A 12,133-nucleotide genomic window follows, 5' to 3' on the forward strand; every position below is an offset into this window, starting at 1 on the left:
CGCTTTTATTTATTTATTTATTATTTTTAATCGGGTTTTAATTCATCATGTGACCATCGATTCCTTTAGCGTTTTTTTTGTGCCACTTTGTTGTTTACGATTACGGTTGTGACTACGGCACTTGTCATGTGACCCCTCTTTTTAAATTGACGGCGTTTATCGAGCCCGTTTTACTTTCGGTTTGCTCAGCTCAGAGCGCTACAGATTCTCTCTACTGGGTAAGAGCCACCATGGCTTTATTTCATTCTTCCTTTTTATTTTTAACATGCGCATAGTCATTTTAAGTTATCCTACGTTCCCATAAAATATTAGCTGATGGTTTTTATCTTTTCTATAGTCTATTTAAACACCAAAAAGTCCAACAGGAGAGAGAACCCACAGGTATAAAACAGTACAAAAGGAAGTGGGAATGGACAATGAACACTCCACTGAAGGTCACTGATGTAAAACCAACTTATTTATTTCAGAAAAGACACATGCAGAAGCTGTGGTCCCGACACAGCACTATGTTTTGGCGTCTGAGGAACGCCTGCTTCCGCTTTTCAGTGATTTGGGTTACTCTGGCATGTTAGTTGGACCGAGCTTTGTTTTATCCCAGACCTGTCATCTGTGAACATATACGCCACAGTGACCCCCGATGCAGGCGTTCCTCAGACGCCGAAACACATTGCTGTGTCGGGCCCACTGCTTCTGCTTGTGTCCTTTTCTGAAATAAACAAGTTGGTTTTACATCAGCGATCTTCATTGGAGTGTTCATTGTCCGTTCCCACTTTCTATATAGTCTATTGCAGGGGTAGGGAACTCCGGTCTTCGAGAGCCGTATTCCAGTCGTGTTTTCAGGATTTCCCCAATGAATGTGCATGAGATCTATTTGCATGCACAGCTTTCAATGCATATTCATTGGGGAAATCCTGAAAACACGACTGGAATACGGCTCTCGAGGACCGGAGTTCCCTACCCCTGGTCTATTGCCACACTGTGACGTTTGTTAGTGCAGGACAGCTACACTTTATTCAGGCTCTGCAGCAGAGACTTTTTATTTATGCATTTTTAAACCTTACCGCACGCAAGGTTTTGTTATTATTTATTTTTCACTATTTATATTACAGTGCTCCCCCAAAATTTGCAGGGGTTCCGTTCCAAGAACCCTGCAAATTTCAAAAAACGTGAATGCGGTGTTTCGCCTGTCAAAAGGCAGGGGAGGCAGGAGAGGGCAGCTGGAGCGCCGCGGGTGAAGAAAATCACTCGCGGTCTGCTCCGACCACCTCTTCCTGTAGTAAAGTCAGGCTACAGCAATCAGGAGCTGCTTTGACATGCAGCTCCTGACTGGTGTAGCCCGACTTTACTCCAGGAAGAGGCGGTCGGAGCAGACCGCAAATGAGCGAGTCTGCGATTCGTGAACCGCAAATTCACGGGGGGGGGGGAGGGGGACACTGTATATTTTTATTGTTGGGTTTTAGTTTATTTTGCGCCCGCGATGCTTCTTTGGCCACTTTTATGGTTACACTCTTTTCGTTTCTTTCGCCGAACCTCATCCTTAAACATGGTTACGACCACGGCACTTGTCTTGGTTGGCCTGCGACTTTGTCCAAATTTTTAATTTGTGTATTTAAGTTTGCCACCCCTGGTTTAGAGAAAGGGCATGTTATATGCAGGACAAAGCAGTGTAATATGCAGGACAGACAAAGCGAAAAAGGATGTGCTTACATGAAGGACAGAGCAAGAGACAGTGTAAACAAGTAATACAGGGAAAGTGTGCATCGGAAATGGAATGTGAAAGGTGTGGATATTTAATCTGAGTGCAGGGTTTAGGATCACAATTCCTGGAATGAATAGGTTGCATGTATTGCATCACCCAGAGATTTGGGAAGGGGAGAGGGCACACCCTACTGGTTGCCTAAGGAGAATGCCGTCCCTCGTAGCCACAGGGCTGCAGTTTCACTCCTGCTACCTTGGAAGAAAACGTTGGAAAGACCCCAAAGAAAAGGACGGAAACGAACAAAGCTCTTGGAAATGGCTCTGAATTAATGAATATACTTGGGTAGCTTTCCCGGTGTTTGTGTACAAATATTGCAAGATCTAAATACACTATTATCTTCCAACCCTCACGCCCTATAATTAGAGTGTGTTCACTGTCCTTGCACTGCAAAGAGGCATTCATTAAAATGATATATACAGTCAACGAAAATGTGTGATCGATATAATTTATGTTACAAGACATTGTGGGTGGATTTAATCCTCCCCATTTGTGTTAGTTCAAAACTGTGTTTGACCCCAAAGAAACCAGGGCAATAAACTGTAATTTCTTCTTCTTCATATTATTGACATTTTTATATTATTTGAAGCGTTTCATTTATTTAGGGGGGTGGGAGTTGGTTGGGTTTTTTTCCACACACACTCTTTGTCAGTAACATAATATACACTTAAAAAGTAGCAGCTCCCTTCACCCCATGAGTCAAATCCACTTACTAAACTTTGCCCCCCCCCAAAAAAAAAAAACCTCTTGGCTGTGGCGTAGCAAGGGGGAGTAGGGGGGGCAGTCCGTGCCATATTAGGAGGGGGAATTCCTGCTGTAGCTCTGGTGGAAGGAGACGCCAGAGCCATGGGGTTTGAGACATCGCTTTCGCCGCCAGCAGCACGATCGCTGCCGAACCCGGCAACGGAAGGCGTGAGCGGTGTGAGGCCCGAAAAGCCGTTGAGCCCGGGGGGGAGGGCACCAGGCAAACCAAGATGCCGAGTCAACTACCAATCGTGGAGCGGAGGCTGCCGACTCATCGCAGACGGCGACACTTCAAAACATATGGCGAGTGCTCCAGAAGTTGGAAGCTGCCTCTACAAAATCTGCAGGAGACATGCTGAATGTGGTGAGAAAACCGGACGACTTAGAAACATAGAAACATAGAAAGATGACGGCAGATAAGGGCTACAGCCCATCAAGTCTGCCCACCCTATTGACCCTCCCTATTAAGTCTAATGACCCCCTTAAGTATGATTGTAATTATACTTCCACTCTACTGACCCGCTCTTTCAAGTCTATACCTTAGTGACCCTATCCCTTGGCATGACCCTCGTAGGGATCCCACATAGGTATCCCATTTTTTCTTGAAGTCTGAGATGCTGCGTGCCTCGATCACCTGCACTGGAAGCTTGTTCCAATGCTCAATCACTCTTTCCGTGAAGAAGTATTTCCTGGCGTCTCCACAAAACTTCCCTCCCCTGAGTTTGAGCGGATGACCTCTTGTGGTCGAGGGTCCCTTCAGAAGAAAGATATCAACTTCCACCTCGATCCGTCCCGTGATGTACTTAAATGTCTCAATCATGTCTCCTCTCTCCCTACTCCCTACTTGACGACTTCGATTCAAAATAGTGACATAAACTAATTTAAAATTTAGAAAAAATTGAAAAAGAGATTTCTTCGTTGCAAAATGTTTCTTCAGCTGTGGTAAAAGATAGACTTTTTTTTCAAAGGAAAATTGAACCACTGGAGAATTATAACAGGCGTCTGAATTTGCGTATATTGAATTTTCCTAAAGTTGCTTTCGCTACACCAATTGAAACTTTTAAAAAAATATTTGAGACAATTTGAAATTCTCCTCTGAACTCTTGCCAACAGCAAATAAAATTTACTACTTGCCTAGGAATTTAGAAAAGTTGCCCACCTCATTTGATAATCCTCAATCAACGGCCTTAAATAATATAACAGATGTACTAGAAAGCTCCCAGGAAGAAACTGAACACCGCGGAACGTTGATAGTTTCCTTAGGGCTCCTTTTACAAAGGTGCGCTAGCGTTTTTAGCGCACGCACCGGATTAGCGCGCCATAGCGTGCGCTAGCTGAAAAACTACCGCCTGCTCAAGAGGAGGCGGTAGCAGCTAGCGCCCGCAGCATTTTAGCGTGTGCGGCATTTTAGCGCACGCTATTCCGCGTGTTAAGGCCCTAACGCACCTTTGCAAAAGGAGCCCTAAGTGTTTGAGCAGGACTTGAACGCAATTATGAAGGCTTTCTTTCCATCTTCACAGAGTTTCTTTATGGGTCACAAAATTTGGATCTACCCAGATGTTACAAAGGCTTCTCAGCCAACAAACACAAGAGAAGCTCCCACTCGCACTTCGTTTCTCCCCCGGTTAGAGGATGCACCGTGAGCATCCTCTCTCACATCAGGCTGCTCTATGGGGTAAAGACCTAGAACAACTCCTATTGCCCACCACTTATGAGATATTCAGGAAACGCCTCAAAACCCACCTATTCCCGAAAGACCTAGACAGCTGACCCACTTCCCTCCTTCCCCTCTCTTGCCCTTTCTCCCAATTGTTCCCCACATCCCTTAAGTTAATTCAACTTGTACGTCAACTCAACTTGTACCCCAATAATCTTTTGTAAACCGCATAGAACTTAACGGTATTGCGGTATATAAACTGTTATTATTATTATTATTCAAGACCGCAGAAAGTTGTTTTTGGTTATACGGGATGAAGTATTTAAAAAATGGGAGCCACGTTCCTACTCAGTTACCCCTGTAAATGCCTCTTCAGATATGCTGGGACTATAGGGCTCCTTTTACTAAGCCGTTCTAGCGGTTTTAGCATGCACTGCATTGCCCCGTGCGCTAACCCCACGCTACGCGCCAAGAACTCACGCCAGCTCAATGCTGACGTTAGCATCTAGCACGCGCGGCAATGCAGCGCACGCTAAAACCGCTAGAACGGCTTAGTAAAAGGAGCCCTAAGTATGTCTTTTACGCACCAGAACAGCTTCGACACTTCTCGGACCACAAATTGACTAATTAATATGAAAGTGCTGATTTATGTGATGATTTGTTTAAATTATTGGAGACCTCCTTGTCTCATTGATTTCTTATTCCCCACTAGTCTAAGAAGGAGTTTTAATAATTATTTTGAAAATGAATAAGGGTTTTCCCTTTTTCAGTTTTTCCTATATTGTTCTTTAATACTTTATGGTTTAATTAAAGAGTAGCCAGTGAGCTTGTCTCGTGTGGCGGATTGTAACACGGGGCTGGGAGGCCCTCGTGTGTCCGCAGGCAAGCTGGTAGGACGATTGGGACGGCATAATTAGATTAGGAGTAGGGGAGGGGTTCGCGCCAAAAAGGCAAGTGTTGATTGGGTAGTTTAAGATTGAGGGGCGGTTCGTGGGGGCTGATAAACCGGGACCTTGGAGGACTCGGTTTGTAGCAGGTCCTCCAGGGCGGTTTTTGTCCCACCCGCCCGCCCTTTAGTTGGTGGCTCTAGTGGCTTGGAAGGCGGGTCTCCAGAGCTACTGGGTGCTGGGGCTCATCCGGCGATGAGCGGTGGGCCGGCTGGGAGCCGTGCCTTGGGGTCAGGTGACCCGGGTTAAAGGGGCATGAGGTCATGCCACCCCTCAGACGCTTGCTGTTGGTGGCGGGGTTGGGGGCAAATGCAATGTTTACATGGGGTAGCTCGGGAGGAGCTTGCTGGTGTTAATTTAATTGATGTTCGTTATGTTAATGATGTTAATTTATGCAAAGTTAATTTATTGGTTATAGAGATTTAAATAAAGAGCTGCGGCTATATACCATAATAAAGCGTGTTGGTTTTATTTTGGGGGCTGGTAAAGGGGAATAGGGGGTTTAGGGACAGCAGCAGGGACTATCCAGATCCCGCTGTTACTGTTTTCCTTGGGTGTTTAAAATGATACTCCGTATTGCTGTAACAAGTAGATTCTTGTATATTTGATTTGAAATTTATAAATTAAAAAAATAAATAAAAAGATTTGAACTCACATCCTCAGGATGCTGAGGCTGGAGTTCTAACCACTCCTTCCTCTATGTTGACACAGCACGCGATAAAACATTTTAACAGATAGCACAGGGTGTAAGAAAGGTTAGATGCACAAGACAGAGTAGCAGGTTTAAGAAAATAAGGGGACGAATTAGAAGAACGTTGCACATGAGGTCAGAATGGTGCTCAAAAGTTATCCTAGCTAGTGTAGAAGTGAATAAGCAGGTCCTGCTATGATATGCATCTTTCAGCCAATCAAGATGGTGGAAAGCAATAAATAATTAGCTGGAGGACATCACTCAGCAGCGAGCCTTCTCCGGAGTAGCCCCCGCACTCTGAAATGCACTCCCTGAAAGGCTTCGTCAAGACGATCTCTACTTCAGGAAGCAGGTGAAAGCTTGACTCTTCAACCGGGCCTTTATTGGAAGTAGTAACTAACTTGCTAGTCACACACACACGGAGTGACACTTGGCTGCCCACGCTATAGCAGGACATGTCTATCCATTCCTACGCTAGCTATGATACTGCCCTTTAACAAAGCCGCGCAGCTGAGTGTCGCTTGTCAAATGCTCCGACGCCCAGTCAATTCCTATGGGCGTCGGAGTATTTACCTCGCCAGCCTGCGCTTTTGGCTTTAGTAAAAAGGACCTGATTATTTTCAAGCGCCTTTCTGACCTCAAGTGAAACTTCTTCGACTCAGTCCCTTGTTTTCTGACCTCTGTTACTCCTTCTTTGCTTACACCCTATGCTATCTATTAAAATGTTTTGTCGTGCATTGTGTTGACATTTTAACGTAACATATTATGCCATACTTTGTATTGTAATCTGAATCTTTTTTTTTTTTTTTTAACTGCTGCAATTGTTTCTTATGTTTGACTTATTCTTCTTACAATCAGATGCATCATGCCCTTTATAATACTTATCAGTGTTATAACATTAATGGGTGTATGCAGCATATATTCAACTACAATTTGTCCATGTTCCAAAGATCTTCCAGGAGTAATCTAAGGAAATACTTTTTTACAGAAAGGGTGGTAGATGCATGGAACAGTCTCCTGGAAGAGGTGGTGGAGACCGAGACTGTGTCTGGATTAAAGAAAGTGTGGGATAGGCACTTGGGATCTCTCGGAGAGAGGAAGAGATAATGGTTACTGCGGATGGGCAGACTGGATGGGCCATTTGGCCTTTATCTGCCATCATGTTACAATGTTTCTATAACCATAAAGTTCTATGACATCACAATGCAGGTGGAAAGAGCCTTAGCCAATAGGGAGAGGAGATGCAAATGTTAAGAGCCTTAGCCAATAGGGAGAGGAGGAGAACATGGATGCTGCGGATGGGCCATTTGGCCTTTATCTGCCTCTATGTTTCTAGTTCACACAGCCCATAGCTCAACTAAGGTCATTCCTCCCCTTCTTTTGAGTTCTGAGTTTTGAGATTTTTTTTATTTTTATTTTTTAACTGTACTAGCTCATTCCTACAAGGCCAGAATGAAAGTTTGCATGATGATTAAAATTTCCCAGCACTGAAAGCTAATTACATTCTGAACTAGGAACTCCTGTGTTTTTACAATAAGGGAGAACTTTATCAACTTGGGTACCTTTAAGATGAAGTCCCATTTTATGCAATGACACCTAGATGCTAATAGCTAAGGTTAACAGTAAAATAACATCTTAATGGTAGCCTATGCTGATTACTTCCCCCAATTAAAGGAAGAAAAAAAAAAAAGAATCTCTAGATATTGAAATCACTGCAATATGTAATAAAAGCGAGCCAAGTATTGGGCAATCAAGCCATTGTGACATCACTGAAGAGATTGTCTCTTAGGCTTTGGTGGAATCAGGCATTATGACATCACAATCTCAGCTCTGGCTACTAGAAACTGGAACTCTTCACACTAAGAGAGGAAGTTATCGACGTGGGCTGCCCTTAAGATACAATGGGATCCTACAACAGCATGACTTCTGGGTAAAATAAGCAATCTTAACGGCAGCCCAGATTGATAACTTCCCCCTAAGAAGCCTACTCACTGAAGCACAGTTAACACATGTTAACACCAAAAGTTAACTTACCCCCTCTTTAATGAAACTGCGATAGCAGTTTCTAGCGCGCAGAGCCGCACTGAATGGCCCGCGCTGCTCCCGACGCTCAGAGGAACTCAGTGAGCGTCGGAAGCAGCGCGGGCCACTCCGCGCAGCTCCCCGCACTAAAAACTGCCATAACATAACTTTATTCTTCTATACCAGTGTTCTTCAACCTTTTTACACCTATGGACCGGCAGAAATAAAAGAATTATTTTGTGGACCTGCATCGGTCCACAGACCAGCGGTTGAAGAACACTGGGCTAAGTCGTGGGCCAGACCATGCCTATCCCAACCCCCAGCCCCTGCCCCCATAGTCCTAATTGTAACACTATTTTTTCCATTCATATATACACACAATATAATCTTATTAACAGTGCATCGATCGCACCGCGGACCGGCAGTTAAAGAACACAGTTTTGGGCCTGATACACATACCGGCCCTGTGGACTGGCTGGAAATTTCTGTGGACCGGCACCGGTCCATGGACCGGTGGTTGAAGAACACTGTTCTATACCACCATAATCAAACAATTTCTAGGTGGTTTACACAGAAGGTTGGTCAATCAGTGAAATACAGATAGTAACAAATACTACACCTTACTTAACAATCGCACTTTTATAAAAGGAGGCCTTAAGGTAGCTGGGAAAAGCAGTCGTGCTGCTACTGGGAATTGTTCCACGTTATCTCCCATGTTAGCAGTTAACATTTTAATCGATCACTCGCCCAGTGTCCATGGCTAATTTAGCAGTTTAGATCAGGGCAGGATTAATTTGTCGAGGGCCCCTAGGCACACAAGTACACTGGACCCCCGCCCCGCCCCACCCCACCATGTGCCCAGGCGGAAACAGGAAGCTGCGTCAGAGGGAAGCTTTGGGCAAGCAGCACCGCTTGCAAAATTACAGTTCTCGTTGCCTTTCTTACCCGCGTTGCTTGCTTGTCTTACTTTCCATCGATGGGGGGGGCCACATTGCTGATCAGGGGGGCCCGCGTTGCCGATCGATGCTGGAGGGGCCCATCGCCGTTTGGAAAAATAATGTTGATGCCCTCCTTCATCGGGCCCCCCCCACTGACCATTTTGGGCCCTAGGCACGTGCCTACTGGGCCTATTGTTAATCCTGCCCTGGTTTAGATTAAAATCTTGGTACCCCTTACCTTTTGGTTTTTCCTTAATTGTTCTAATAGTTCTACCCTTTCCTTTCATGTCAGTTTGATACGTGAGTTTTACCTCCCTCTTTTACACAGGTGCGCTAAGCTTTTTTAGCACACGCTAACCGCTAACGCGTGCGTGTTATCCTATGGACGCATTAGCGGTTAGCGCACTTGTTGATTTAGCACGTGCTACATCCGCGCTAAAACGCTTAGCGCACCTTTGTAAAAGAGGGCCTTGGTACTTGTCTTTACTGAATATTAATTAGCTATTAATTTTAATATGTTTGTATTATCCTGTTTTTGCTTCCTATTGTTCTAAAGCCGCTTTGTAATTTTGAAAAGGCGGGATAACAAATTTTTAATAAACTTGACATTTTTTTTATGGTTTTATTCTGCTTTTTCATGAGCAGTTCACAATAAAACATACACAACACATAAACACATCTGATACACACCAAGCAGCATTATGAGGTAAAGACCTAGAACAATTGCTCTTGCCCACTACTTACATGGAATTCAGGAAGCGCCTAAAAACATACCTGTTCCTGTTGTATCTAGACAACTGACCCGTACATCTCCCTCTCCTCAATATTGGTTTTCTAGACCTTTTATCCTCTCTCGTTCACCTCTCTTATGTTCATTCATTTTGTACCTTCTCTTAATCTTTTGTAAACCGCATAGAACTTCACGGTATTGCGGTATATAAACTGTTATTATTATTATTATACACATTTACACACCAGCAAGTCAGCGGCCAGCGCTTAAACTCTTACAATGAAATCAATACCCATATTGCATAAGGCAAACCAGGCACCTCTTCAATAATCTCTTAAAGTCACCATCCATTCAGAATCCTAAAGCATAGCAAGATTCCGGAACCCCAAAGAGTAACTAAAGATTCCGGAACCCCAAAGAGTAGCAACATTCCATTCAGAATCCTAAAGCATAGCAAGATTCCGGAACCCCAAAGAGTAACAAAAGATTCCAGAACCCCAAAGAGTAGCAGCATTCCATGCTACCGATCCAGGGCAAGCAGTGGCTTCCCCCATGTCTTTCTCAATAACAGACATAGTAACATAGTAGATGACAGCAGATAAAGACCCGAATGGTCCATCCAGTCTACCCAACCTGATTCAATTTAAATTTTTTTTTTTAGCTATTTCTGGGCAAAAATCCAAAGCTCTACCCGGTACTGTGCTTGGGTTCCAACTGCAGAAATCTCTGTTAAAACCTACTGCAGCCCATCTACACCCTCCCAGCCATTGAAGCCCTCCCCTGCCCATCCCCCGCCAAACGGCCATTCACAGACACAGACCGTACAAGTCTGCCCAGTACTGGCCTTACTTCAATTTTGAATCTTATTTTCTGATTCTAGATCCTCTGTGTTCATCCCACGCTTCTTTGAACTCAGTCACCGTTTTCCTCTCCACCACCTCTCTCGGGAGCTTGTTCTTTATCTGAAAGTCCCAACAACGTGGAAACATGTAGGGCTCCTTATACGAAGCCGCGTTAGCGGTTTTATCGCACACACATTTTTAGCGCGCGCTAACCCCCGCGCTAGCTAAAAACTACCGCCTGCTCGAGAGGAGGCGGTAGCGGCTGGCGCGGCGGGCAAATTAGCGCGCACTATTACACGCGTTAAACCGCTAACTCGGCTTCGTAAAAGGAGCCCTTAGTGGTTCTTGAATGGTTGTTTGTTCATGTTTATGAGGAAAATAATAGACTTGTGTTAATGGAGGTAAAGCCTCCTCTGGAACTTCCAAAAACTTCTTGTAAATATATTTTAAACATCTCCCTAGGAGTTACCATAGTAATACTAGGGAAATTAACCAGTCTTAAGTTATTTCCCCTTGAAAAATTCTCCAATGCCTCCAGCATAATTCTTTAAAGCAGTGTTCTTCAACCGCTGGTCCATGGAGCAGTGCCGGTCCACAGAAATTTCCTGCCGGTCCACAGGGCCAGCATGTGCATCAAGCCCAAAGCTGTGTTCTTCAACCGCCAGTCCACGGTGTGATCGATGCGGCGTTATCTTCGAGCCAGCTCCCTCTTCCTCACTGATTCAGTGCACAAAGCCACGGGCAGTGGCACCTACGGGTATCCTGCGCCTGAACCGGAAGCCTTCTCTCTGACGTCGCAACGTCAGAGGGAAGGCTTCCAGATGAGGCACGGGACATGCAAGGTGCAATTAGTACTATTATGGGGGCGGGGTCTGGGGTGGAGCTTGGGTAGAGATGGGCGGGGTCTGGCCCACGACTTAGCCCAGTGTTCTTCAACCGCCGGTCCACAGAATAATTCTTTTATTTCTGCCGGTCCATAGGTGTAAAAAGGTTGAAAAACACTGCTTTAAAGGACATGCATCCTTCATAGAATATTGAAGAATCGATCTTGCGTCTAGTTTTGGGCACCAGGCTTACGCTTACTGAAACCAGGGGCTCCTTTTATCAAGGTGCGCTACGGGGGTTAACGCGTCGGACATTTCATCACATTTCCATAAGACCCATATCAACTCTTTACTACCTCCACCTTGCACTTTTATCACTTATAGGAAGTGTATGGAGGAATTGTATTAGGACCATGTGAAATTGTTACACTTCTCCCTCCGTATTCGCGGTTTCAGAAATCGCGGTTTTGATTATTCGCGGTTTTTAGCTTGCTGGCTCCTCCCCTCCTAACCACACCTACTTTTTTTTTTTTTTAGTTTTAATTTATAACATTTTATTGAAGGAAATAATTAAATATAATACAATACAAATGGATGCCATTTCAAATAGATTCACAATTATGATATTTTCATACATATTTCTATCATTCCTCCAAAATATATTTCCATAAGACCCATATCAACTCTTTACTACCTCCACCTCCCTTCCCCCCTTTCCCCACTTCCTCCCTCCTTTTTTTTTAGGTTGCACTTTTATCACTTATAGGAAGTGTATGGAGCAATTGTATTAGGACCATGTGAAATTGTTACACTTCTCCCTCCGTAGTTGCGGTTCAGCAATCGCAGTTTTGATTATTCGTGGTTTTTAGCTTGCTGGCTCCTCCCCCCAAAATGATGTCAGCTTGCATAGAGAAATCGCTGATTCCAAGCGTTTACAAAGAAAATCGCCGATTCCCAGCACTTTCTTCACCGTGTTTTGCCT

This window comes from Geotrypetes seraphini, chromosome 15, assembly GCF_902459505.1.
Source record: "Geotrypetes seraphini chromosome 15, aGeoSer1.1, whole genome shotgun sequence".
Classification (NCBI taxonomy): Eukaryota; Metazoa; Chordata; class Amphibia; order Gymnophiona; family Dermophiidae; genus Geotrypetes; species Geotrypetes seraphini.